The 26730-nt window shown below is 46.1% G+C and overlaps 2 long non-coding RNA genes across 4 annotated transcripts in view; both read left to right on the forward strand.

Moving 5' to 3' along the window:
- Positions 1–10341, forward strand: part of LOC144298558 (uncharacterized) — a 49350-nt gene extending 39009 nt beyond the window's left edge. For all 3 annotated transcript variants that reach the window (XR_013365492.1, XR_013365493.1, XR_013365491.1), the window contains one exon: positions 9050–10341. This is a non-coding gene — a long non-coding RNA (uncharacterized LOC144298558). The remainder of the gene's footprint in view (positions 1–9049) is intronic.
- Positions 10342–21012: 10671 nt separating this feature from the next.
- Positions 21013–25981, forward strand: LOC144298871 (uncharacterized). The gene is made up of 3 exons (XR_013365744.1): positions 21013–21192; positions 22973–23151; positions 25440–25981. It is a non-coding gene; the product is annotated as an uncharacterized LOC144298871 (long non-coding RNA).
- The last annotated feature ends 749 nt before the right edge of the window (positions 25982–26730 follow it).

Below are 26730 nucleotides of genomic sequence, written 5' to 3' on the forward strand. Positions count from 1 at the left end.
TATGTAGACAGTTCTGGAAGCCCTCCCCTTAAAGCTCATCTGTAAACCCACTCAGGAGCCCTGGGCTATGAATCCTTGCACTAGAAGCAAAGCCGAAAATAAATAGGATTATAATAACTAAACTACCCAGATATACATTCTTTTCAATAGGTGATAGGTGTACATGGAAAAAAATACTAAAATGTAGGACAAAAGGATATTGGATGGTCTCCCTCCCACACCTATGTGGGGAGCATCTCAGTGCCCCTGAACCACTCCTTCTTCTATTGACACCCAGAGATGGGGTGTGTGCGTGTGTGGGGGTGAGTGCCTCTTTATTTTCATATAGAAAGGAGCATATTATTATTCTGTTAATAAACACAGTATTATGTCCCTTAGTTTTTCTCATTCATCTTCAAGGTCATTCCTTCATGGAATCTAGATATATGGTATTCTCCTTAAAGCTCCCCTAATGCTCCTGCTCTTTATAGCTGGCTCTTACTGATGAATACTCAGGGATTTTTTTTTAACTTTTGCCATAAAGAAAATACTGTATTGCATAACCTTCAACATCCCTGTTTGTGCTCATTGGGGAATATGTCTATAGCAAAAGCTCCCGATGTGGGATTGAGGGTCCAAAGAGGGTCCACGGTCATTTTACACTTAACGCATTTTTCAAATTGCCCTCCAAAGGGATTGTACCAATTTACACTCAACAAAATCACCAGGTATGATAATAACATTGCCACCTCTTTCCCAAGAACTGGAACTATTGTTTTTAATTTTTAAAAAGAAATGCATTAAAAAATAAATAAATAAATAAATAAATAAATAAATAAATAAATAAATAGATAAATAAATAAGAAATGCATTGCATGAAATACTTCTTGGCTTCTCTTAACTAGTCCAAGTTCATTCCACAAATTATTCTCACAAATAAAAACAGATACAGTGGGATACCTGGGTGGCTCAGTGGTTGGGCGTCTGCCTTCAGCTCAGGGCATGATCCTGGGGTCCTGAGATCGAGTCCCGCATCAGGCTCCCCACAGGGAGTCTGCTTCTCCCTCTGCCTATGTCTCTGAGTGCTGTCTCTCTCTCTCTCTCTCTTGTCTCTCATGAATAAATAATTAAAATCTTAAGAAAAAAAAACAATACAGTAATCTAACCCATATACTCAACATTTAGCTCAGGCCAAAAAACAAAGACAGGTGTACAGATAGCTTTCAGAATGCTTGTCTGTTAACGAGGGACTGATGCTTGATTATTAATGAACAGACATCCCATTATTAATAAATAGAACTGATGTCTTATCTGAATTGCAGTTTGTTTCAATTCCAAAGGAACCTTACATGAATAACCCAGAACAGAGAGAGTTTATAAAATCAAAATGAAATAAAAAAAGGGGGGAGGGGGGAAGGAAAGGAAAAGGAAAAATGTCAAGGCCAGAATCCATTCTCATTTCAATTAGTTCTGGTGAAGAACTACTGAATCATAGTCTGCAACATTGCTAAAGCAATCACTCATTAAGGCAAACAGAGACGGGACTCGATCCTTCCTTTTTCCCTTCGTGGGAGCAGAACATCCCATGCTTTCAGATTTGCACACATGGTACTAAGTACATTTAAAAATGAACAAGAAAGTTCATTAAAGAAGATGTGGGAGGGGCAGCCTGGGTGGCTCAGCAGTTTATGGCCTGCCTTCAGCCCAGGGCCTGATCCTGGAGACCTGGCATCAAGTCCCACGTCGGGCTCCCTGCATGGAGCCTGCTTCTCCCTCTGCCTCTGTGTGTGTGTGTGTGTGTCCCATGAATAAATAAATAAAATCTTTAAAAAAAAAAAAAGATGCAGGAGAAAAATAAAACTGGATGTCTCAGCCAAGGTTGATGATTGTAACAGACTGAAGCTCAAACTGGCTCTGGGAGGAAAAGAAAGAGTTCAGAGAGAGAAAGCTCTCACCCCCCGCCCCCATTAAGGGCTATTGATTTGGCATCATTCCCTAAAGGGGCTTATGATTTCCTGGCCTACACCTTATGATGCTCCCTCAACTCTCACCCTAGGGTTACTCCCCTGGGATCCCTTACCCTGGCCGACATCCCAATGGGATGGACACAGATACAGCTACCTTCCTCAGTACTGTCTAGACCCATGGAAATGTGCGTTGAAATCCCCCCAGCTCAGCAAATGTGGGCAGCTTCCTCTGCACCTTCTGCACCCTCTTCTCAGCCCCCTGCTATTTGGAGCTGCTCAGGCTGCCACCTGCCTTCAGGCCCCTCCAGGCCAGAGACAGGCACCATTCTACAAGGCCAAGTGCCCATGTGACAAGCTCTCCCACGCCCTCGCTCACCTTCTGCTCCTGTAGCATTTGGGGGCCAGGGAAGCATGGGGAGGTGAGGGTGGTCTACACATGTGAAAGCTCAGCAAGCACCCAGCCTAGGAAGAGATGCCTGTCAGCCTCCAGGCAACACACAGAGTAGATGTTGTCCATCTCTGCCCCCTTCCCCTCTGCCTCACCCTTTCTGTGCTCTCTACCCTGACTTCCAAAGGCCCAACAGGCAACTCCTTTCTCTGGCCCCTAGAGCCTGCTCAGCCTGTACAAGGCAAGCTGGAAATGTTAAGATTATTAACACTCCCAGGGAAAAGCCTTCCATCACAACCAGTAGAAGCTGGTTAATACCCCAGCCCCCTCACCCCTCGGGTGGATAACTCTGAGGGGGGCACTCTACACTAACTCCCAATGTGGCCCGCAGTGGTAACATGCTTGATGACACACCCTGTATGGACAGTCTTCTCTTCCCTGTCCCACCTTCCCACTCCCCTACCAGTGTCTGCAGAGATCACCTCTCAAATAAACCACCTGCACTAGAATCTGTGCCTCGGGATCTGTCTCCAGTACAGACTATGTCAGGAAATCAAAACTTTCCCAGAAGTCCCCAGCAGAACTCTGATTATGTCCCACTGGTGAGGCCAGCATCACATGGCCACCAGATGCAAGGCAGTCTAAGAGAAGCTCAAGTTTTTTAGCTGGTTATACTGCATTGCAAACAAAATCAGCCCAGTCTTTCTGTGTCTGGCTTACTTCATTTAGCATAATGTCCTGATTGATCTATGTTGTTACCCGTGGCAAGATTTCATTCTCTTTATGGCTGAATAATATTCCAATATATGTCACATTTTCTTTAATCACTTAACCATCAATGGACACCTAAATTGTTTCCATATCTTGGCTATTGTGAATAATGCTTCAGTGAACAAGGAAGTGGAGATATCTCTTCAAGGCACTGATTTCATTTCCTTTCCATAAATACCCAGAAGTCGAATAGCTGGATCATCTGGGAGTCCTAATTTTAATTTTTTGAAGAACCTCCATGCTGTTTTCCATAATGTCTGTATCAATTCTCATTCTCACTAGCGGTGCACCAAGGTTCCTCTTTTTCCAAATCCTTGTCAATACTTGTTATCTCTTCTCTTCTTGGTAACAGCCATCCTAACAGGTGTGAGGTGCTCTCGCTGTGGTTTTGATTTGTATTTACTTGATGATGAGTGATACTGAGCACCACTGAGCTTATGGTAATGTGTTACCCAGTAATAGAAAACTAATATATGCCTTTGAGAAGCAGGAGGGATTTCCAGATGGCCCTGTGAATCTCCGAGTTCCCAGTTTGCTGAGGAGGAGGGATGGCCTATTGATGAGGATGAGCCTGGGGGAAAGACAGCCTCCCTGGAATTACCGAGCTCAATGTATAATGAACATGAGCTACAAGGCAGCTACCACAAACAGGATGAAAATTGAGACCCTGGAGCCACACAGCTGGGTAAAATGGTGCAAGGAAAATTATAAGTTCAGATATACTGCAAGGGCTGGAATATCCATATCCTGTACTATCTTTGGTTTGTCTTTGGTTTATCCCAAGGCAAAATTCCTCACCATGCCCACCAGCCCCAGCAGATCTTACCTCTGCTGACCTCCCTGGCTTATTCCTCTCCATTCTCCCTCTTATCAAATACATTCTTGTGCCATCAGCCTTCTTTCAGTACCTGGAACATGCCGATCTCTTCCCACCTCTGGGCCTTTGAAATTTCTATTCCTCTTGACAGAAATGCTCTTCTCTCATCTCTTGCCTTGGGTGGCTCCTTCTTCAGATCCAGCTGAAATAGCATTTCTTCTTATTAAAGGGCTTCCAAGAAGCCTTCTCTAAATGCTCAATCCAAAGTAGGTCCCTCCGTGTCACACCTTATCCCTGCACACGTTTCCTTCCATTTAGACACTCATGAGAACTTGAGTTTAGATCATGTACTTGGTTATTTACTTATTCACCCTCTATCTTCAACACTGGAATGTACACATCCCTGGTGGCTGGAATCACATCTGCCTATTTAATCTCTGCTCCCCCAGCATCCCACAGTGTGCCAGGCCCAAGAAGACCTTCTATGCAAAAAGCAAAGAAAGACTACTTCTTACTTGAGCAGAGTGCTTCTCTGCCATCCTTTCCCCACCCCACCCCACCCCCCTGTCATAAGACCAGCAAGGCACAGAGACTTCAGGATTATGCTTGATCTAAGCTCAAGTTTGGAGCTAAGAACTGTGCCCAGTATATGATGGACATTCGATAAATACTGTTGAAAGAATTAAAATGTTAATATAAAAAATCAGGAGTTCATAGGTATGTACACAGCAAGGGTCTCAACTTGGGTAGAATCCAAACACATACGGGTTTGCTGGCAAAACTGGCTTTCGTTTATACTGGGGTTTCTCAATCTGGGCATCGCTGATTTGTGAGTAGGCCATTCTGTGTTGTGGGGGCTGCCCTGTGCCCTGTGGGATGCTCGCAGCATCCCCGGCCCAAACTCTTTAGATGTCAATACACCCCTGCTGGTTGTACCAACCCCAAATGTGTCCAGACAGTTTCAAATGTCCACTCGGAGTGCAAAATCACTTTCCTAACTCAGTGAGAACCACTGAGTTAAGTGTAGCAGAACCTAATCTTTTTTGAAATGTGATCTAGCACAAAACTGAAAAGTATGAAGAAGCTCAGAGTTTTTTGCTGGAACAAGGACACAATCTGCCAGGACACTCGGTTTGCATTCCTTTTCCTGTATAAAATTGATAGACTCTGCTTCAGAAGAAATAGAGGGAAGGAGACAGGGAGACTCCGCAGGTCACCTTGAGGTCCTACAGGGGCCATGCCCATTTGTGAAGCCAAATTCAAGTCCCCAGCTGTGTGGCTACAGTAACATCTGGATTTAATCTGACATGGGGGTGTCACTGTCTTCTCCCACATTGGGGGAAAAACAATTTTCAGCCTCAGCTGGAGTATTTAACACTCAAAATGAAAGTTTCTGGAACAAAAGGCGTCAGCCATACCACAAACTACAAAAGGCAGGTGGGGGAAGGATACTTCTTACATTAGAAATGCTGCTGAATTAAAAGTAAAACGAAGTAAAGGTTTCTCTTATTTGGAGTATGTGATATTATCTAGGAACAAGCAGTACAGAAAATATGCATATATCAAAGAATTTTCTAAGTGTCACTGTGAAACCTCTCATACTTAGAATCTCATTCCCCCAAGATGGTTTCTTATCTGAATTGTTAAACACACTCACCTGTCAGAACTGGTGTCACCAAACGAACCAGGGGTGGTGGAAAGGGAGGTGGAAGGGGGGTGGGGGTGACTGGGTGACGGGCACTGAGGGGGGCACTTGATGGGATGAGCACTGGGTGTTATTCTATATGTTGGCAATTTGGACACCAATAAAAAATAAATTTATAAAAAAATAATAATAATTTTAAAATAAAAAATAAATAAATAAAAGAACTGGTGTCCCCTTCCTAATGAACTATAAGGAACAGCACAGAATCTGGCGAAGGCACAGAGTCCAAAACCACATCCCTCACCCACCCTTCCTCCCCTCTTTCAAAGGTAAAGAGGAACAAACATGTTTTCATCTTAAATGTCAGGCCTTCTCCATTGGGGCTGCTGACTCTGCTCCCCAGCAGGACATCAGAAGAAAAATCAGTCACAAGAGAAAGGAGGTGCAAGTTGGAATTCATGGGCACTTTGCTTAAACGGGACTTATTGCTTATAGACAAGGGAGCCTGCAGGGGTCAGAGCACGAGAGACGCCGACTTTTAAAATAGGTTTCTAATTCATGGAACATTTTCTTCGGGTGCAATCTCCAGAAAAATCGCAATCTCAATAAAAAAGCAGATATGAAAGCAGGCATTTTCAGAGACATGTAAGGTCTAGAAATCCACCCCAGCCAACACTCAGCCGAGCAGCTGCCACCACACCTCACCTCGCTCTGCCAATACCTGTATAGTTCCCTGCCCTGAAGGGGTTAGATTTTTCTCCTTGATGTTTGGTTGCTCTGCGGACTTGGACTTCCAACTGACTGTGCTTGCATCTGGAGCTACTTGGTCTGCCGCCTGCCCCCGGCTTCCAGCCCCTTCTCTCCTGTACCTTGCTCCATGGCCCAGGAGCTAATTCTAGGGACTGCCTGGCCCAAGTGCCCCTTGGCTTGGCCAGTGGAAGGGAGGGCAATAAAGGCACTTCTTCTCCACACACTCTTGAGATTAAGATAGTCAGCTCAGGCTGTTTTTGCACTGTAGCCATAGAATCACAATTTTCTGAGTCTGTTTACATTTTGAACAGCCTGATTGGGATTTGAGGTTGAGAAATGTGATTGCTGATATATATGTGCATTAAGTTCAAGCCATCCCTGAAGAACATCCACTTTTTTTTTTTTTAACTGGAAGTGGAATCTAGTTTGTTGGTTGCCTGAGAGACAAAATGCACTGCTTTGTACCATTTAAATGTTAAGAGGGCTTGGACATTTTTCTGCAAAAAACCTATTTAACCCCCACTGAGTTGCCCAGGCCTCACAGTTTCACAGGTTAGGAAGTTCCCTTTTATTAATAAGTTCTTTACAAAATGAAGGGGATGGATTTCATTTATATGAATTTCTTCCTGTGCTTTCCACTCAATTCCAAGCCCAAGATTTAATGGATCAGATCCACGAGGTCACTGTGACTTAAATATTTCATATCGAGCCTGACCACTATTAACTGAGCACCAGCTTTGTGCCAGGCATGCTCCATTCACTGTCTCCAGTCCTCCTCCAACTCCTGAGGGAAGTAGCATTATTCTCAATGAAGAAACCAAGGCTTAGAAATAAATGAAGTTACTTAGGCAAGCTAGAACTTGAACCTAGGTCTTTATGGCCCCTTAAAGCCTGATCTCTTTTCTACTACAATATGCAGCCCCTTACATTTTACCCAAGTCATCTGAGGTTTCAATTTGGCAATGTCCTCATTTTGAGGTTGCCATCATTTTCCTGCCCCTAATTGCTCAGAGTTGCAATGGACTACGAGCAAGCTTCATGTTTGCCCCCACCCCTCACCTTGGAGTCTACACAAAAGATGCCATGCATTGTTTGTTAGCTAAGGAAACTTGGGTACCATTTGGGATGGTGAGAACAGAGTGGCCTGGGTCCTTCATTTGAGATGATGCCAGGCACTTCTTCTCTAGCTAGGCACAACACATCTGTGTCTTAGAGCTTAGCTGCAAGAGGAGTAAGGCTGTTCTCTGCAGAAAGAAGCTAAGAGGTCAGGAACTGAACTTATTGCTAGAGTACCCACTCCAACACCAGCTCCTTTGGGAACTCATGAACAGGGACCTTGGCAGTTCAGAAGAATGAAGCACACTGACAAACAAGGATCAAAGAAGAAAAGGCAAGAAAGAGTACTTCTTTCTTTAAATGGATATAATTTACATACTATAAAATTCACCCTTTTATTCAGTTTTAGAAAATTCACCAAGTGGTGCAAGGACATCAGCGCTACCCCATTCCAGAACATTCTCATTCCCCAAAAGGAAACCCCATGCCCATTAGCAGTCACTCCTCGCTGTTACCATCCACCAGCTCCTGGCAACCACTAGTCTACTTTCTATCTCTGTAGAGTTGCACATTCTGGACATTTCATAAAAATGGAATTGTTCAATATTTGGCCTTTTGTATCCAGTTACTTTCACCTGCCAGTGTTTTCAAAATCCATCTAACTGGGAAACAAACAAAGGGTTGTGGAAGGGGAGGTGGGTGGGGGATGGGGTAACTGGGTGACAGGTACTAAGGAGGGCACTTGATGGGATGAGCACTGGGTGTTATACTATATGTTGGCAAATTGAATTTAAACAGAATGAATGAATGAATAGAAAAAAAATAAAGGGAAATTTTAAGAACCATATAAAAAAACAGATTCATCTAAGTTGTAACATGTGCCAGCAGTTATTTTGTTTTTTGACAAATAATTATATGTATAAAGCATATTTTTTTATCCAGTTATTAACTGATGGACATTTGGGTCATTTCCATTTCTTACTATTGTGAATAATGCTGTTAGGAGCATTCATGTATGAATTATTCTATGGATATATTTTTTCAATTCTCTTGGGTGTATATCTAGGTGTGGAATTGCTGAATCATAGGATAATGCTGTTTAACTTTTTGAGGAACACCATTTTACATTCCCTCTCCATATGCATGGGGTTCCAACTTTTCTATATCCTTGCCAACTCTAGTTACTGTTCATCTTTCTTATTGTAGCTATCCTAGTACATGTGAAGTGGTAACTAATTATCATTTTGGCTTACATTCCCCAAAAACTCTGGTGTTAAACATCTTTTTATGTGCTTACTGTAAACTAGTACATCTTTTTCAGAGATCCATCTGTTCAAATCTTTTCGTGTTTTCAAAATTAGGTTGTCTTCTTATTGTTAAGAGTACTTTACAAGGGCACGTGGGTGGCTCAATCGGTTAAGTGTCTGCCTTTAGCTCAGGTCATGATCTTGGAGTCCTGGGATCTAGCCGGGCATCCAGCTCCCTGCTCAGTGGGGAGTCTGCTTCTCCCTCTGCCCCTCACCCTGCATGTGTGCTCTCTAATTAATTAATTAATTAATTTTAAAAATCTTTTTTTAAAAAAAGAGTACTTTACTATACTATAAAAGAGTACTATATTCTAGATACAATTCCTTGTCAGATATACGATTTGTAAATATTTTCTCCCATTTTTGTAGGTTATCTTATTTTCTTGATGGTGTCCTTTGGAACACAGAGGTTCTCAATTTTGATAAAGTCGACTGAAGAATTCTATAGAACATGCCTCAAAATCTTCCTCCTGAAAGAGAATGAAGTTGGGTGGTCCCCGGGGGCATTACACTGCCAGCACACCTAACTCTGGAGAAAGACCCGAAGCTGCACAGCTGAGATGAGCCGTGAACTGTCCAGCACCGCGGTGCTGAAATCAGCTGGACCCAACGTGATGGGGGGGACACCCACAGCCTCTACCAAAAAGCATGTCCAGAGCAAGACCTCAGAGCAGTCTTGAAAATAAGCAAAGAACTTGCCAAGTGGACCCAAGAGAAAGATTATTCCAGATGTAAACAGCATTTGCAAAAATGTAGAAGCGGAAGACAGACCAGGCGCGTTTAACGGACTGCAGTTAGCTGAATCCAGAAGAAAAGTGGCTTGTATTAAAGTGATAGCAGCACTAATGGAAAGAAGTGACCACTTTGAGGATGGCTGCAGATACAGTCTACAAGACCTAAAGAAAGACTGGATGTGAGGGATGAGGAGAAGGGAGGAATCCAAGCAACTCCCAAGTTTGACTTGAGAAACCAGGTAGTTGAAGGTGGCATTTACAGAGATGGAGAAAAGTACAGAAAGACTAGTATAAAAAACTGTAATGTAAAACAGGTCTGCACTAAAAATCAAGGATGAGGAGTAGCAAAACATATGGTTAAATTTCAGAAGCTTGTTTTTTATTCTCTGACTAGAATTGCTCTTGATCATTTTGAATCTCCTTTCCGTGATGTGTAAAAATGCCTTCCCTTGTTATACATTAATTTTTATGAAGTAAAGAGGAACAATGGTAAAGGTCACTGCCTCCAAAGCCATATGGCTTGGGTTCAAGCCCAGCTCCAGCTCCTATGAACCCTGAGCCCAGTTCCTCCTTAGGAGGAGATGGATAATCATGGTCTCTAACTTAGGGAGTTGTAATGAATCTTAAAATGAGTAGATATTTTGCATATCTGGGGAACAACTGTTAATGAGTATAAGGCTTCTTTTCAGGGTGATGAAAACATATTATCTGAAAATAGATCATAGTGATGGTTGAACAATCTTCTGAATATACTAAAACCACTCAATTGTATGCTTTAAAAGGGTGAATTTTATGGTTATGACTTGTATCTCAAAAAAGAATCATGAACAGGTCAGAACCATGCTTGGCTAAGTGCTAAGGAAGTTTTAATTAAATGAATTAAAATAAATTGAGAAAACCATTAAACGAAAATTTTAGACTTAAAAATCTTTATCCTTGGATTCCTCCAGCCTCCCACCACAGTGGATTTTTCAGAGTCTACTTCACTTCTGCAGAGGCTTCGTCCCTTCCTCCTAACTGCACTGATGGCTCATTTCCACCTCCAAATTTCCCTCTTTCTGTTACATAAAGAAATATCACCCCCCCTAAAAGTCCTCACCCCAATTCAGCACCACACTCATTTTTGTGTATCCAAATCAAGGACCAAAATGCCTTCCATTTAACAAGATTCCATCCTAATTAAAAAGCTATTGTGGCTTATGTTTTCATTTTTCTTAAACAAGTAATTGTGATAGAAATGATATGTTTTTTAATTGAAAGAACTCAAAAGATAATGCGGAAAGGGAAAACTGGATTGATTAGCCAGAGATCTGTGCTTGAGGAAGCACAGATGGGTCTGAAAAATGTTTTTTTCCTTCTCATCTACCTTTTTTTTTTTTTTAACATATTTCAGAACATTTTGGCCTCAGGCCTTTGTATTTACTGCTCCCTCCACACAAAATGCCTTTCCAGCAGTTGCTACATGGCTCATTCTCATACTCCACTCAGGTCTCTGTTCAAGTGTCACCAATCCATGGCATCTCAGGGCTCCTTGGCTATCCATGCTAGGTCACACTCTCTTCACTGACACTCATACTCCCTCATACTGATTTATTTCCCCTCTACAACTTGTACTATAATCTTCCATCCTCCATACTGTAGTATTTACTTTTTTTAGAGTCTCTCTTCCTGCTAAAATGTCAGTGCCCACAGAGCAGTATTTTCTCTTTCTTATTCACTACAATGTCCCTAGCACCAAGAACGGTGCCTGGCACATAGAAGATACCCAGCACATATTCAGTGGATGGAAGAATGAATGAACAAATAAATGGGTGACACAAGAAGCCAGCATTCAATATATATTCCAGACCAGGATAACATTTTGCACGGACAGTATCACCACACAATGGGTGGCATTTGGGTTCTCTATATCACTTCCCTGGGTATCATGGAGACCTCTAGGAAGCCACTGTTCTGAAATAAAATTACAGGGGAAAAATTAGTTCAAAAGTATTCATGATACTGAATAAAAATTCAATGTGAACAGAAAAAGCAGGGAGATAGCAGTCTACTGTCAGCACCCTTTTATTCTCTTAAGTTTTAAAAATTCATATCTCCTCGGTGCTTGTCTTGCCACTTTCTCCATCAGATTGAGAGCTCCCCAGAGGAAGAGGCTGGGGCAGAACTTAAATGAATTATAGGACATCCAGCTGGTGTCAGAATTGGTCCATGAGAGAAAAAAAGCTACACACCTGATCACAGAAGTGTTCTGTGTGAGTGGCAGAGGAGAAACACAAGTTTTTTCTCTTATACAACTAACTCAGGATGGCTGAAGCAGCAACTCTGGGCATGGGGCCCAACAGTCTGTGTTCTAACAAGCCCAAGAAATCATAGTGGTGCAAGTTCAAGTTTGAGACCATTGCCTGCTTCCCTCTGGGAAGTCCCTGAAGTGTCTAACCCTCCTCCACACCTTCCCCCTCCACAGAATCATTCCATCTGAGCCCACAGTACCAATTTCCAACGAACCCCAATGCTCTATAGCTCTAAATAGCATGTTTATACCATTGTTTCCAGATTTAGGTGACATATATTGCCTCCCCCAGCAAGAGGAGTTAGCTCATAACTTCCCCTCTCCATTTCCACTTTTGATATTTATAGCCTGAGTTTTTAGTTCCTTTGTGATTCTTCAGAAATGCAGATGATATGCTGAACTCTCTATTTCTTGTTCCATCAACTTTCTGCAGGATCCCCTGACCCCCTGTCTTTGTAAGATACTCAATAGCTCCCATTCCCCTCTCTCAACTCCTCATCCCTCCCATTCATTTCACAATGTTTTGTCAAAACACCTTTGCTTTTCTGTTTCTAAACAGTTCTGATTTTCAGTTCCTTCTGACCTCTGAAAACAAAAGCTAAGTTTTTCATGCTTGGCCTAGGAATCCATTCTAAATGTTGAAAACCAAGAAAAAGCATTTATATTGTTATAGGATTGTGTGTGTAAAAAATTGTGGCACAGTGTTTAGCACATTGTAAGCCCTCTACTAATAGAAGTTATTACCGTTATGACAAGGTGAATGGTGTTCATGTGGTAGCCAGCCTCCAGGATGGTCTCCAGTGATACCTCCTAGTATTCACATTTTTGTGTAATCCCAAAATGCATCACAATGAATCATGTTGACCTATTTGGCCAATAGGTCAAATAGAATATTGTAGAAATTATACTGTGTGATTACCAAAGGTAGGTTACAAAGAACATTGTAACTTCTACTTGTTCTCTTGGGATTATTTGCTCTGGGGAAAGCCCGCTGCCATGTTGTGAGGACACTCAGGCTGCTCTATGGGGAGGCCCATGTGGGAAGGAACTGCAACAGTCAGTACCAACTGGCCTGCCATGCGGGGGAGTCATTTTGGAAATGGATCCTCCAGCCTCAATCAAACCTTCAGATGATGGTGGCCCACATGTTGACAGCAACCTCATGAAAAGTCTTGAGCCAGAACTACCCAGTTGATTCTGAATTCCTGACTCACAGAAACTGTAAACAATATGTTTATTGTTGTTTTAAGCCACTAAGTGTTGGGGTAATGTGTCATGCAGCAATAGAGAACTACTGCAGTTTACCACAGAGTCAGCCATCCTGTTGAAGAGCCATATTTCACAGTCCATGGCTAGTTCCAAATGGCAGTATTCCAAGTTAGATAAAGAGATGGATCTCTCTAAACCAGAGATCATCCTTTTAGCCTAAGTAAAGCTATGGTTTTAATTATCTGCAAAATTATCTCCTCATCCTAGTGGCAAAACCAAAGCCAATTCTCTGTATATTCTAGGCTATAGCCAGTATCTCACTGAGACCTTTAAGCATTAACATTTTAACAAAGAGGATGGCTTTCCAGAGCTCACTTTTGCACCACACTGCCTGCTGCCCTCCCCACATCTTAATGCACTGCCAAACACACACACACACACACACACACACACACACACACACACACACACACAAACAAAAACAACTAACTGGCTTTTTAAAACCATAGATCCCAGGTTGCCATTGGCAGGGATTCTTAACCAGTGTCTTTAATCTAGACTCAGGAATCTGCTTTTTAAAGGAGGCATCCCCCAGGACATCTCAAATGTTGGTAAGGATGCAGAGAAAAGAGACCTCTTCTATACCATCGGTGAGAACGTAAATTGGTACAACCATTATGGAAAAGAGTATGGCAGTTCCCTCAAAAATTAAAAATTGAGCTACTGTATGATCCAGCAATGCTACTTCTGGGTATATATTGAAAGGAATTGAAATCGGATCCCATGCACTCCCATGTCCACTGCAGCACTATTCATAACAGCCAAGATGTGGAAAAAACCTAGTGTCCATAAATGGATGAATGGATAAAGAAGATGTGGCATTATACAATACCAGCCAACCACAAGAAAGAAGGAAACCTGCCATTTGTGACATGAATAGATCTCGAAGGCATTCTGCTAAGTGAGATAAGTCAGTGAAAGACAAATACTGTATGACTTCATTCATTTGTGGAATCTAAAAAAAAAAACTGAGATTGCAAAAATAGGAGTAGAATGGTGGTCACTGGGGGCTGGAGAGTAGGGAAATTGGGGACAAATTAGGGAATTTGTCTAAGGGGGCAAACTTCCAACTTGTAGATACATAAGTTCTGGAGATCTAACATACAACACGAGGATTACAGTCAATAATACTGCATTATAAACTTCAAAGTTGTGAGGTGCCTGGGTGACTCAGCTAAGCGTCTGCCTTGGACTTGGGTCATGATCTCAGGATCCTAGCATCAAGTTCTGCATTGGGCTCCCTGCTCAGTGGGGAGTCTGCTTGTCCCTCTCTCTCTCTACCCCTTCCCCTGCTCATGCTCTGTCTCCCACTCTACTCTCTAATAAATAAATAAAATCTTTTTTAAAAAATTTAAAATTAACTTCAAAGTTGCTGACAGACTAAATCTTAACCATTCTCAACACACAAACCCAATGATAAATATGTAACATGATAAAGATGTTACCTAATCCTACCATAGTGATCATATTGCAATATTTCAGCCTATCAAACCAATGCACTGCACATCTCAAATTGACCCAATGTTATATGTCAATTACATCACAGTTTAAAAAGAAAGCCATCCTCCTACCCCCACTCAGGTGATCCTGACGTTGGTAGTCCTCATCCACACTCAGAGAAAAGATGCTCTACAGAATGGGGTCTCCTCTCCCCTCATCCATTAGCTGAAGTGATAGCAGCTTGTAAAGCAGGACTAACACTGAAAGTATTTGAACATAAAGGAACCAGACTTTCTCCAAGTCTGAAGGCAGAATGGCAAGCTGAGCTCCATTATGTAAAATATATACAATCGCAATCCTTTCTCAGCCTCATAAAAGATCCCCCAGTGAATAACTACGAGACAAATTCCCCTAAAAGACTCCAGGGCTATTCCTACCTGAAAAAGAGGCTTTTTCTTTTCTTCCCCACGTTTGCAAATCTGAGGGAATTATATCTGGTTCATTATATCAGGTGTTTAGGACCAAGACTGTTTTAATGGATCTTTAAAGTCTCACAGACAATGCAGGGAAAACAATTAGGAAGCCTTGAAAATCTTAAAGTTGAAGCAAGAGTCTGGTTCCTTCCCGCTGCCTCACTTGGCTCTGCTCAGGGACACGGATTCAAAATACTCATTTCCTCCGCCTAGTCAATACCCTTGATTATTCGCCACTGAAGTTATTAAAGCAGATTGATGTGCAGAAGCTAAAGCTCTGCTGGTGCCCCGGCTCACTGCAGTGGGTAACAAGATTAGGACTTTGTGCCTTACTGAAGCATAAAGATTCTATTTTTAAACAGGACCAAGAGACAACCTTGAACAAAGAAAACCACAGAAACTAAAGTTGAAATTCCTTATCCCAAGAGGAGAGGCCACAGAGATGGGTGTCCTTGGAGAGTTGGCACAGTGATTGTCCTCCACACTACCATTCAAGTAGTATTTATGAACTCACTATGATTTACACGGGCAACATTACTGCGGTAGCAAACCAAGATTTATTTCTATTCCAGGGCTTGCCAACCGGGGATTCCTGGAGCCCCAACCTGGAACTCAGAAATATTTGGTTCAACTTCTAGAGGTTTGGTTTGATATGTTTGTTTGTTTTTAATTCATTGCCAGCATATAAAAATCAGGAGGTTTTACAGGCGCCTGGGTGGCTCAGTTGGCTAGGCATCCGACTCTTGATTTTGGCTCAGGTCATGATCTCTGGGCTCTGTGATCCAGCCCCACATCAGACTCGTGCTGAGCTTGGAGTCTGCTTGAGATTCTCTCTCTCCTTCTCCCCCTGCACCTCCTCACCACTGCTTGCGTGCACACTCTCTCTCTCCCCCTTTCTAAAATAAATAATCTTTTTAAAAATTTTTAAATAAGAAATGGGTGACGGGCACTGGGGGTTATTCTGTATGTTAGTAAATTGAACACCAATAAAAAATAAATTAAAAAAAATTTTTTTAAATAAGAAAAATCAAGAGATTTTACATTCTTAAAATGCAGAGAGTAGGCTCGGGTCAGTTAGCATTTTCTGTGTAGCAACTACTTGCCGTCTCATGATTCTGGGGTTTGGCAATTTGGATTGGGCTCAGCCAGAAGGTTCTGCTGGTCCGGGCTGGCTTGGCTATTGTGGCTGGGTTTGTTCCTGTGTTTATGATCCACTGGAGCTCAGATGGGGCTGGCTGGTCCAGGATGGCCTTGGCTGGGATGACTCACTCTGTCCTACGTGGGCTCTTCTTCCAGCAGGCTAGGCCAGTTTTGTTCACAGAGTGATCACAGGTTTTAGGAGCAACAGCGGAATGTGCAAGGCCCCTTGAGGCTGGGCTCCAAACAGACACACCATCACTTCTGTGGCATTCTACTGGCCAAAGCAAGTCACAGGCCGGCCAGATTCCAAGCAGGGGAAATCATGCTTCACCTCCAAATGGGCAGGGCCGAATCTGTAGCCACCTTTCCAATTTACCTCACAGCTTATCTTAAGAATTGAATAGAAGGAAGCCAGATTGGCTCAGAGGTTGAGCACCTGCCTTCAGCCCAGGGTGTGATCCTGGAGTCCCAGGACCGAGTCCCACATCAGACTCCCTGCATGGAGCCTCCTTCTCCCTCTGCCTGTGTCTCTGCCTCTCTCTGTGTGTCTCTCATGAATAAATAAATAAAATCTTTAAAAAAAAAAAAAGAATTGAATAGATGTGGCCATGTTGGGCACACATGTGCTAGAGCACACAGCTGGCCCCTTAGATGGGTATGGCTGTGCCCTTGTCCACAAGCCTTGCCCCTGCTGACTCACTTATGCCCGGTCTGGCTCTGTGGGCCTGGAGGGTTTGCCATTCCTGATTCCAGAATGACCTCCCATCCCACAGATCCCAAAGATCTGTCCCCGAGTCATGAACACAGCTGCTGTGATCACTTTTCACTTCTCAGAAAACATCTCCTTTCTCTTTATCCTGTTTCTTCCCCACCCCCAACCTCCTCACCCCTATACCAATAAATATCCCATTTGCTTCTGGGAGAATCCATGAGGGGAGGGGGAATTGAGAAGTGGGAAACAGGATGATTACTCAACAGCTGGGAGACTTAGAGGAAGAAGGGCCCGGAGCCAGACCACCTGGGTTCCCCTCCAGGCTGGACTGCTCCATTCACGGAGTCTGTCCAAGCCTCTGTCCTCTCCCAGAAAACTGTACCTGCTGTGCTCACACACCTGTCCTGGAAGATATGATGTCAGTTACCTGTTCGTGTTACTTAAATGTGGATCCATTTGGTGTAGCAAAAAATTTAGACACAAAAGCACAACGACAACCCAAAAAGCACAACGACAACCCAAAAAGCACTCAGAGGAGTGAGCGGTAAGGTTACTTCCATGCTCACCTCTGAATCTAAGGCAGGTTTCCCACAAAAGGGAACTCGAGACTCAGCCTCGGAAGCATTTCTCTGAACGGTGGGGACTCGACTGCGGCGGGGAGGGGCGGGGGTGTTGACTTCAGTAGTTGCATTTGCACCATTTGCACGCCCTAACTCGCCCCACACCTGCGTCCGTGCAGGTGCCTCACCTCGGAGCCCTCGGCGCCCTCGGAGCCTCGGGAGGGCCTGCAGCGCCACCTGCTGGGCGAGGACGCCCAGAACAGGGTGAACAGTGCGCCGGGCCGCGCTACGGGAGGTAAATCCGCGACGGTCTGAACCACCTGCACGCATCACCCAGCTGCAAGCCAGCGGGGCGCGGGGCCCCTGACCAAGCTGAGCTCTGCAATCCCAGCGACCTTCGGGGCTCAGGCCACCTTCGTGCGCGAGCGCGCAGTCCTCGCAGCCCCCACTCCGAGCATGCCCTAGATGCTGCGCGGGGAGGGCTTCAATGAGCTCGCATCTTGGGGGAAGGAGGCCCCCCAGCCCCCGCATCACGGAGGGGCCCTGCAGCCCCAGATCTCCCTCCCTGGACCTCCCTAAGTCTCAACTGCCTCATCTACAAAATGGAAAAGATAATGCCAACCCCAGGGGTTGAGGTTAACTGCAAACGTGACAATCCCTAAGAAGCACCCAGAAGCGGCAGCAGAGTGTGCAAGAAGGAGCAGCTATTCACGTCAGGCCTGAACCTCCTCTGCATAACAGTTAATATAAAAAGAGGAATGAGAAGTCGTGGTCTTCTCATCCAGCAGCGGCAAAACAGCAGATACCGTGGATTTACTCTGTACCAGGCTCTACTCCTTACCTGCACTGAAACTTGAACATTTTCCACAAAGACGATAACATTTATTCTCTTAACTCAGAGAGTTGTTAAGTAACTTGGCCAAGTCAGCTACCAAGCAACTGGCAGGACTAAAATTCAAATGCCAGCAGCCTGTGTCTGGAAATAATTTTAAAAATATAGATATAGGGCAGCCCCGGTGGCTCAGCGGTTTAGCACCTGCCTTCAGCCTGGGGTGTGATCTGGAGACCCAGGATCGAGTCCCACATTGGGCTCCCTGCATGGAGCTGCTTCTCTCCCTCTGCCTGTCTCTCTCTCTCTCTCTCTCTCTCTCTGTCTCTCTGTCATGAATAAATAGAATTTTTAAATATATAGATATATATATAGATATATCTTCCTGGATATTTATTGGCAAGCCAGCACCCTCCCCACCTCCCACCTGTTTTCCTCTAATCCATTAAAAAGGGGGAAACTAAGCAACCAAATGGCTTTGTCCCCCCCCCCCCCCCACCACCACCACCACCACCACCACCAGCACATTCCTCCAGGATGCTTTTGGGGCGGGCTGATTCCTCACTGGAATGGTAGGCAGCCCTGGATATTTGTTCCCCATCTCACAGGGAGAAAATGATGAGGATGTATGAGGCTAATGACTTCAAATCCCTCGCCTGTCACTCCCAGAAGCCAGTCAGTGAAGGTGCCAGCCTCGAGCCCAGCGTTCTGGGCCACACTGACCTGGGTCAAAATCTGCGTAGGCCGGCAGGCGAGGGCTGATGAGCAACACCTCCCTCCACACTGCGGGGAGACGAACGAGAGACCGGTGCGTGCACACACGCTCCCGGCCACCCACGTACAACATCACTTTGAAAGGTCCCTGCACGTCGAGGTCTGAGACCTGCCCCGCGTGGTTTCCAGGCCGAAGGGAACTCGGTTTGCCCCTGACACCTCGCGACCCTCGATAGGACCCTGGCAAAGGGGGAATCCCGACTTACCCCACAGGCCGCCTCTTCCTGGGCTTCCCCCCCCCCCCCCCCCCCCCGGCGAGGGCCAGCCGCACCCCCCCCCCCCCCCCGGCTCGCGGTGAGGTCCTGCAGCCACCTGTCCGGGTTCCAGCGCCAGGGGCCCCCGAAACTGGCCCGCACGTCGAAGACAGGGAGGCCACCCATGGGCAGGGGGCAGTTTTAGCAGCAGGGGACCCTCGGGAGGGGTGGCTCTCCGCCCCCACCGCCAGAAGCCCGAAGCTTCTAGGGCGGCCCCCGCTGGCCTCGGTGGGTCCAGGTAGGCTCCCCAGGGGCCCCACCCTGAAAACGGCTCCCTCCCCAGGTCGGCGGGCGGGGCGGGGGCGGGGGCTCTCGCGACCTCCTAGCCCCACCCCAGGCTTCCCCCGGGCCTCGATCCTAGCACGTGGCCCGCAAGTCCACGGGAGCCCAAGGCACGTCCTCCCTCCCAATGCCCCTCTCTCCCTCTGTCCCCCTCTCCTTTCCCCCTTCCCCCTCCTCCTCCCCTCCTCCACCATCCCTTACTCCTCCCCCTCCCTTCCTCCTCCTCCTCCCCTCCCCCTCCCCTCTCTCTTCCTTCCCCCACCCCCTCCTTCCTTCCCCTCCCGCTCCCTCCCTCTCTCCTTCTCTCCCTTCCCCTGCCCCCTCCCTCCTTCCCTTCCTTCCCTTCCTTCCCTCTCCCTTCCTCTTTCACTCTCCCTCTCTCCCCTCCCCCTCCCTCCCTTCCCCCTGCCCTCCTCCCTCCTTTCCCCCTGCCCCCTCCCTCCTTCCCCTCCCAACTCTCCCTTCTTCTCTTTCCTTCTCTCCCTCTCTCCCCTCCTCTTCCCCCTCTCTCCCTTCCTCCCTGCCCCCTCCCCCTCCCTCCCTTCCCCCTGCCCCCCCTCCTTTCCCCCGTCCCCTCCCTCCTTCCCCTCCCAACCTCTCCCTTCCTCTCTTTCCTTCTCCCCCTCCCTCCCTCCCTCCCTCCCTCTCTCCCTCTCTCCCCTCCTCTTCCCCCTCCCCTCCTCTTCCCCCTCCCTCCCTTCCCCCCTCCCCCTCCCCCTCCCTCCCTCTCCCCCTCTCTCTCTTCCTCCCCCCTCTCTCCCTTCCTCCCTGCCCCTCCCTCTCTCCCTTCCCCGGCCCCTCCCTCCTTCCCCTCCCTCCCTCTCCCTCTTTCCCCTCTCTCCCTCCCTCTCTTTCCCTCTCCATCTCTCCATCTCCCTCTCCTACTCTCTCCCCCTCTCTCCCATTGGCTTGTCTCACACCTGGTATAAAAGCCCTTTAACTTTTACCCACTGCATCTAGAATGAAAGCGACTGTTCTGGCAACCCCCACCACCCCGTAACTTTTTCCAGCGCTGCAGTCCCCCTCACTCCTTGTGCCTTGGCCACTCAGGCCTCCTCTGAGTTGCCTGCCCCCCAACACACCAAGCTCACCTCTTTGGAAATGCACCCGTGCCCTCCTGTCCTTCTGCTCGGCGGCCTCTGCTGCTTTGACCCTTCAGATGGCCGATGCCTCTTTCTTGAGGAGGTCCTTCTGATCACCCAACGCCCAGCACGCACAATTCTGGATGCTCTCCTCACTTGTTCACCGTCCATCAGCCTCACCCATCAATGCTCCATGAGAGTGAGGACCATGTTGAGCCATCCGCCCATAAAACTGGCTCAATACTGGGCAGATCATAGATGCTCAACAAATATTTGAGGGAGGAGAGGGGCAGAGTGGAGGAGGGACAGAGGGAAGGAATGGGAAGATAGCTATACCCCTGTGGGAGAACAACCATCAACTTTTTAATATCATTCATAGTAATAATAGCTAACGCCAATATAGGGCTGCTCTGGGCCAGACAGTATTCTAAGCACTTTACCCTTGTTAATACATTTACTGCTCACAATTACCCTATCATGTACCTGCTGTGCATATCCCCATCTTGTATACGCAGAAACTGAGGCACAGGTTAAATCATTTCCCAGTGTCCTACAGGAAAAGCTTGAACCTGGACCTCACGCCAGACTTCTTACTCTCAACCTTCACCGCAAAGACCCTAAATGTCCACTACATGGGGAAAGGAGTAAACCATTTCTGGTGCAACCACCACAGGTAATACAATGTAGGCATTTCAAGAGAGATGAGGCTGCTCTGTATATTTACCGACACAGACAGATGTCCTTGACAGGATAGTGGCTGAAAAAAACAAACGAAGGACACATTATAATCCCATTTGGGGAAAAAAGAAAGTCAAATAAAATAACTAGATGCCATTGTTTATACATAGAAACCTTCCTGGAAGGACGCAAAAGTGCTAACGGCTGAGGCTAGGAGGTCCTTCCCTGGTTCTCTTGCTGCCAGCTCAGGGCACACAGAACCCTTCTGTGACAGCTACCAACTGGCCTATCTAAAGCCCCCCCTGCCTGCCACCCCATTACTCCCCAATCTCTTACCTCACTTCCATGTGGTATTTACTGCTGCCTGACATCAGAGAGTATACTTACTTGTTTCATGCCTGTCTGTATAAGGGTGAAAACAAAATGAAAAAAGTGAATTTTCCATGGTGCTTCTTAAAGCACTTCCTTTAAAAAACTTGAAAATCCCTTTTCTGCCCCGGTGAAATGCCTGCAAACCTTTTTAAAGGTGAAGTAAGCTCTTGACAGTTTTACAACCCAGAAACATGTTTCTTAAAAAGCTGAGAGCTGTATCTTTGAAATGTAAACATGAAGAAAGATAGTATCCTGAACTCCCAGTCTAGGGGAGGGTCTCACTTAGGTGACTAGCTCCCTGTTACAATTACATGCTTGTCTTAGAGACATGACAAGTTTATTATTGTTCTCAGGAAGATAATTAGCAATCACAAATGGCCATCCCCATTACCAGGGGATTTAAGGCGAACTATGTGTGACAAATGGTTCTCTTACTTGAGAACTAGTTACCGTTTATCTTGAGGGCATGGATGCAATGCATTATATCTGCTGAGCTGCATAAAAGGGCAAGATTTCTGTCTTTGCCATCTCTTTAGTGACTCGCCTGCCACAGGTGTCACATTCCAGCTTAATGTTTACTCAACAAAACTGTTTTCTTTCTCTTTTCTTTCTGTGGAAAGATTTTCTGGATTGGCAGGAGATTTTGTTTTGAATTCTATTTCCCCAACATCTCTTCCTTAGAGGAGCATGAGCTCCGTGGGATTTTTTTTTTTTTTTTTGTCTTCCTAGCTCAGGTGTCCACAGCACCTGGAATGGTCCCCAGCACCGAGTAGGCATTCCAAACATGTTTATTGAATGAATAAACAGATTAACCCTCCATCTTTTTTGAATTCTATTTCTTGCAATGAGCAAGTATTTGTTATAATCAAAAAAATCAATTGAGCTTTTAAACTCAGCACAATTGCCGATAGAACAGGTAGGCGCTGTTTGCTTTATGGATATTGATTTTATGTCCTGTGAGTCCTCATGCTTCTCAGACATGAGTTGTAGTCTTTAAATCATTACTAGGAACTACTTCAGACATTCTCATTAGCAGCCATTTCAGACAGCATACAAAAAAAAAAAAAAAAAAAACACCAAAAACAGAAACAAAAAGCCTTTAGACCTCATAGTCCCAGTTAATCCAGATCCTTCCTGTGCACTGAGAATGATCTGTTTTTATCTCAAAGACAGTCAGGAGGAGATTCTTTGGTGCATCTCAACACCTCCATGCAGGGTCATGTTTTCCCCTCTGCCCTCCTTCTTTCGTTATGTCTCCCAAGGCCACTTGTGTCCAGATGGAGGGAAGGAGGTTGGGGGTGAAGCATCTGGGGCTTGGATACCACATCTGTTGTGCACACATGGGATTCATTTCCATTATTCTAGGAAGCCATAGAGGACATGTTGTTATTCCCATATTACAGGAAAAAAAACCTGAGTTTCCAGGAGGTTGCATACCTTCCTCCGGGCCACACGGCTAATGGTCATGAACTTCAGAACCTACCTCTGACCTATTTGCCTCTGAAGACTCTGCCTCATGGAAGAAAAAGAACCAGTAGTCCTGGTGTAATGGAAGCAAACCTCACCACGTCATTAGTACCCAGTAAGTACACTCTGAGTAAGCCATTAAATGAATGGATGAGATTGTTTCAAGGAGAAGATTACTAACAGGATCTATTGCTGCAAGACAATACAAATAATGGGTATTAAAAAGAGGGCTAGAGGGATGCCTGGGTGACTCAATGAATGGTTGAGTGTCTGCCTTCAGCTCAGATCATGATCCCAGAGTCCCAGGATTGAGTCCTCCTGCAAGGATCCTGCTTCTCCCTCTGTCTCTGCCTCTCTGTGTGTCTCTCATGAATAAGTAATAAAATCTTTTATAAAAAGGAGGGGGGGAAGGGGCTGGGAGACTTGATCATTAAGTCCAAGTTATTTAAAAAAAAGAACAAAAACAAAAAAAGGAAATCACCTATATATATCCATTATAGTCTACATTAGTCAGCTTGGGCTCCCATAACAAAATACCACAGACAGGGAGACTGGGGAACTTAAACACCAGAAATTTATGTCTCACAGTTGTGGAGGCTGGAAGTTCCAGATAAGGGTGTCAGCATGAACAGGTTCTGGTGAAAGCCCTCTTCCCTGCTTGCTGACCGCCTTCCCACTGTGGCCTCACATGGCAGGCAGAGAGCGAGTTTGGACTCTCTTCCACTTCTTATAAGGGCAGTAATCCCATCATGAGAGCCCATGCTATAACCTCACCTAACCCTATGTACCTCCCAAAGTCCTCATCTCCAAAAACTATCATACTAAAGGTTAGTGCTTCAACATAGGCATTGGGGGTGGGGGTAGGGGGCTGGAGTGGAATACAAACATTTAGTCCATAACATCCAGTACTAGGAGACTGGATTAAATAACTCATGGTGCATCAACATTATAGAATGCTTTGTGACTTTTAAATAATATTCCACAATTGTGGTTTCAACAGACAAAGACATCAGTGACCTATGAAGTGAAAAGGTCACGTTATAATACAGTTATACAGCATGATCCCATTCTTATCAATACCAGAGGCAGTGAGGCCTTTGACAAGACCTGGGTCCTGTGGCCAGCCCCTGACCAGAGGGCAGGTGGAGCACTGAGATTTGACAGCCTCACCCAAACTACAACACGAAGAAAGGGGAGCTCTCTTCAAGACAAAGAGGGACTAGGCAAATGAAACAGGAAGAACTACCAGCCATGTTTTCATTTCTCGAATTCTTCTCCATGCCAGGCCCAGTTCTGTAAGCCCTGAAATATGTCATCACATTTAACCATCATGGTGCCCTCTGAGATGAGTCCTATTACTCCCACCTATAAGGGAAGAAGTAGAGACTTAGTTGGAGTCACGTAGCAAAGGTTCAGGCCAGAGCCAGGTTCTAAGCCAAGCCTGTAGTGCACCAAAGCCCTGAGGCCATCCACCAAATCTTGAGACAACAGGCCTTCCACTGTATCACTCGCTGCCAACACAGCACCTGGCATGCCCCGAGTCATCAGAATAATAAATGCTGATTGGAAATGAACAAAGAAGAAGAAAAAAAAAAAAAAAGGAAATGAACAAAGAGGGTGCAAGAAGTGATGGATGGGCAGGAGTGATTGGGTTTGCCTTGGAAAAAGGGACAGAAACAGGGCAGAGGGAGGACTCCAGACAGGCCACAAACAGTCGCTGCATCTTCTAACAAAGTGAGAAAGAGAACAGGAATAAAAATGCTCTTGTCCACAGGAAGACTTAGGTATGTAGGTATGGTCAGAGAATATGCATTGCACAGCAATTGCTCCCAAACGCTGCCCACTTGCCAGTTGAACACTGCTTGTGCTCAGGAATCTATCCCCCACACTCCTATAGAAACAAGCCATATGAGTAATCACAGGCCCCCGACCCCAGAGCACTTTAATGACATGTTCCCTTGGAAACTGGGAAAAGGGGTTCCTCTGATGGAAGGGAGGAAACTTCTTGCTTCAGCACCTCACCCACTTCCTCCTCAACACTTCACACACACACAGACACACATGCTGATTCCAACTTGCAAACATACATTCCCGTGTTATTCACTCTGCCACACATGCACACACCACCCTGTGGCACCATCTGTGGGTTACCACCTCCCACCACCTCTGCCAACAGAACCTCAACTCTGTTAGGAAGACAATATGCCTGCTCCAAAGCCAACTCTGCTTCCTTTTGCCAGATCCTTGAGTTTCAGACTCCCTTGCAGCTAAGAGTGATCACGTGGCACAGTTCTAGCCAATGAGACCTAAGGGGCTTCCCGTAGTAGGGGCGGGTGTGTTCCAGAAAAGGTTTTTATTTGCTGTCCTACTGAATTTAGGCATATTGATCTCATCTCTTTCCAGAACGTTCCTGGCAGAAAGGCTAAAGTTTCCCAGACTCCTTCACAGCTGGGCTTCTGGATACAAATTCGTTTCTGCCAATTGGATGCACTTGCACAATATTCTGAAGGCAGAAACTAGGCAGAGGCATCTTCCTAGGGCTTTGGCTTTTTGCTGCTGGTAAGCAGGTTTGCAGAGATTGGGGGTTTTCTGAAGAATTCAGGTGTCCAGTTGCCAAGCTATGGGTGTGGACAGGCAGTTGTGGCAGAGACAGCAGCCACACTGGACCAGTTTTGTGGGAGCTGGAAGGCAGGTGCAATGGTGGCAGTTTCCTGAACCCTGGATCACAGCTATGGCAGCATGTTCTAGAATTCATTCATTCCACTGGCCAACTCCGGATGCCCACGTCCCCAGATGTGGCTGGCGGGTGTTGCTGTGTCCAGGGAGTCTTTTCTGGGGGCCCAGTCTAGTGCCACTCTGCCCTAGCTTTTCCAGTGGTTTTCCAAGCACTAATTCCCTGTGGTAAATTCTTTTCTGTCTAAAATAGCAAAGATTTAAAAAAATAAAATAAAGTAAAATAGCAAAGATTTAGAATCATTTAGAATCCTCTAGTTTCAACCAAAAAATGCTGAAGATGTCAGGCAATGGAAAGTGTATGAAGATAAGAGGCCTCGGGAAAGGCTCCGTTTCTTTGGGCCTCAGTTTCTTCTTCTGTGGAATGGAGACCAATGGAGTCACTATCATCATTATCATCAGTTAATAATTATTGAATACTGTGGCATACTGTATCTCTCAAAGATGGTCACACCAGTATTTCCCATCCCATAAGCCTTCCACCGGTGACCTCGTCCCTTCCCATCACGCAGGAGTCCAACTCCGTCACTCTTGCACCTGGGCTGCCCGCTGACTCTCCTGTAGCCACCAGAATACGGCCGAGTCCACGCAGCCTAAACTGCAAGGACAGGGACAGGCACGAATCTCCGGCCCCGCGAGCTGCGCGTGGGGGGCGCTCCGGGTCCCAGGCCGCCCACTGCGAGGGCTCGGGCTCCGGGGGCGGGGCGGGGCCGGGGAGGGATCGCGCGGCTCCGGCTCCGCCCACTGCGAGGGCTCGGGCTCCGGGGGGCGGGGCCGGGGCGGGATCGCGCGGCTCCGGCTCCGCCCACTGCGAGGGCTCGGGCTCCGGGGGCGGGGCGGGGCCGGGGGAGGGATCGCGCGGCTCCGGCTCCACCCACTGCGAGGGCTCGGGCTCCGGGGGGCGGGGCCGGGGAAGGATCGAGCGGCTCCGGCTCCGCCCACTGCGAGGGCTCGGGCTCCG

The sequence above is a fragment of the Canis aureus genome, chromosome 26 (genome assembly GCF_053574225.1).
Source record: "Canis aureus isolate CA01 chromosome 26, VMU_Caureus_v.1.0, whole genome shotgun sequence".
Lineage (NCBI taxonomy): Eukaryota > Metazoa > Chordata > Mammalia > Carnivora > Canidae > Canis > Canis aureus.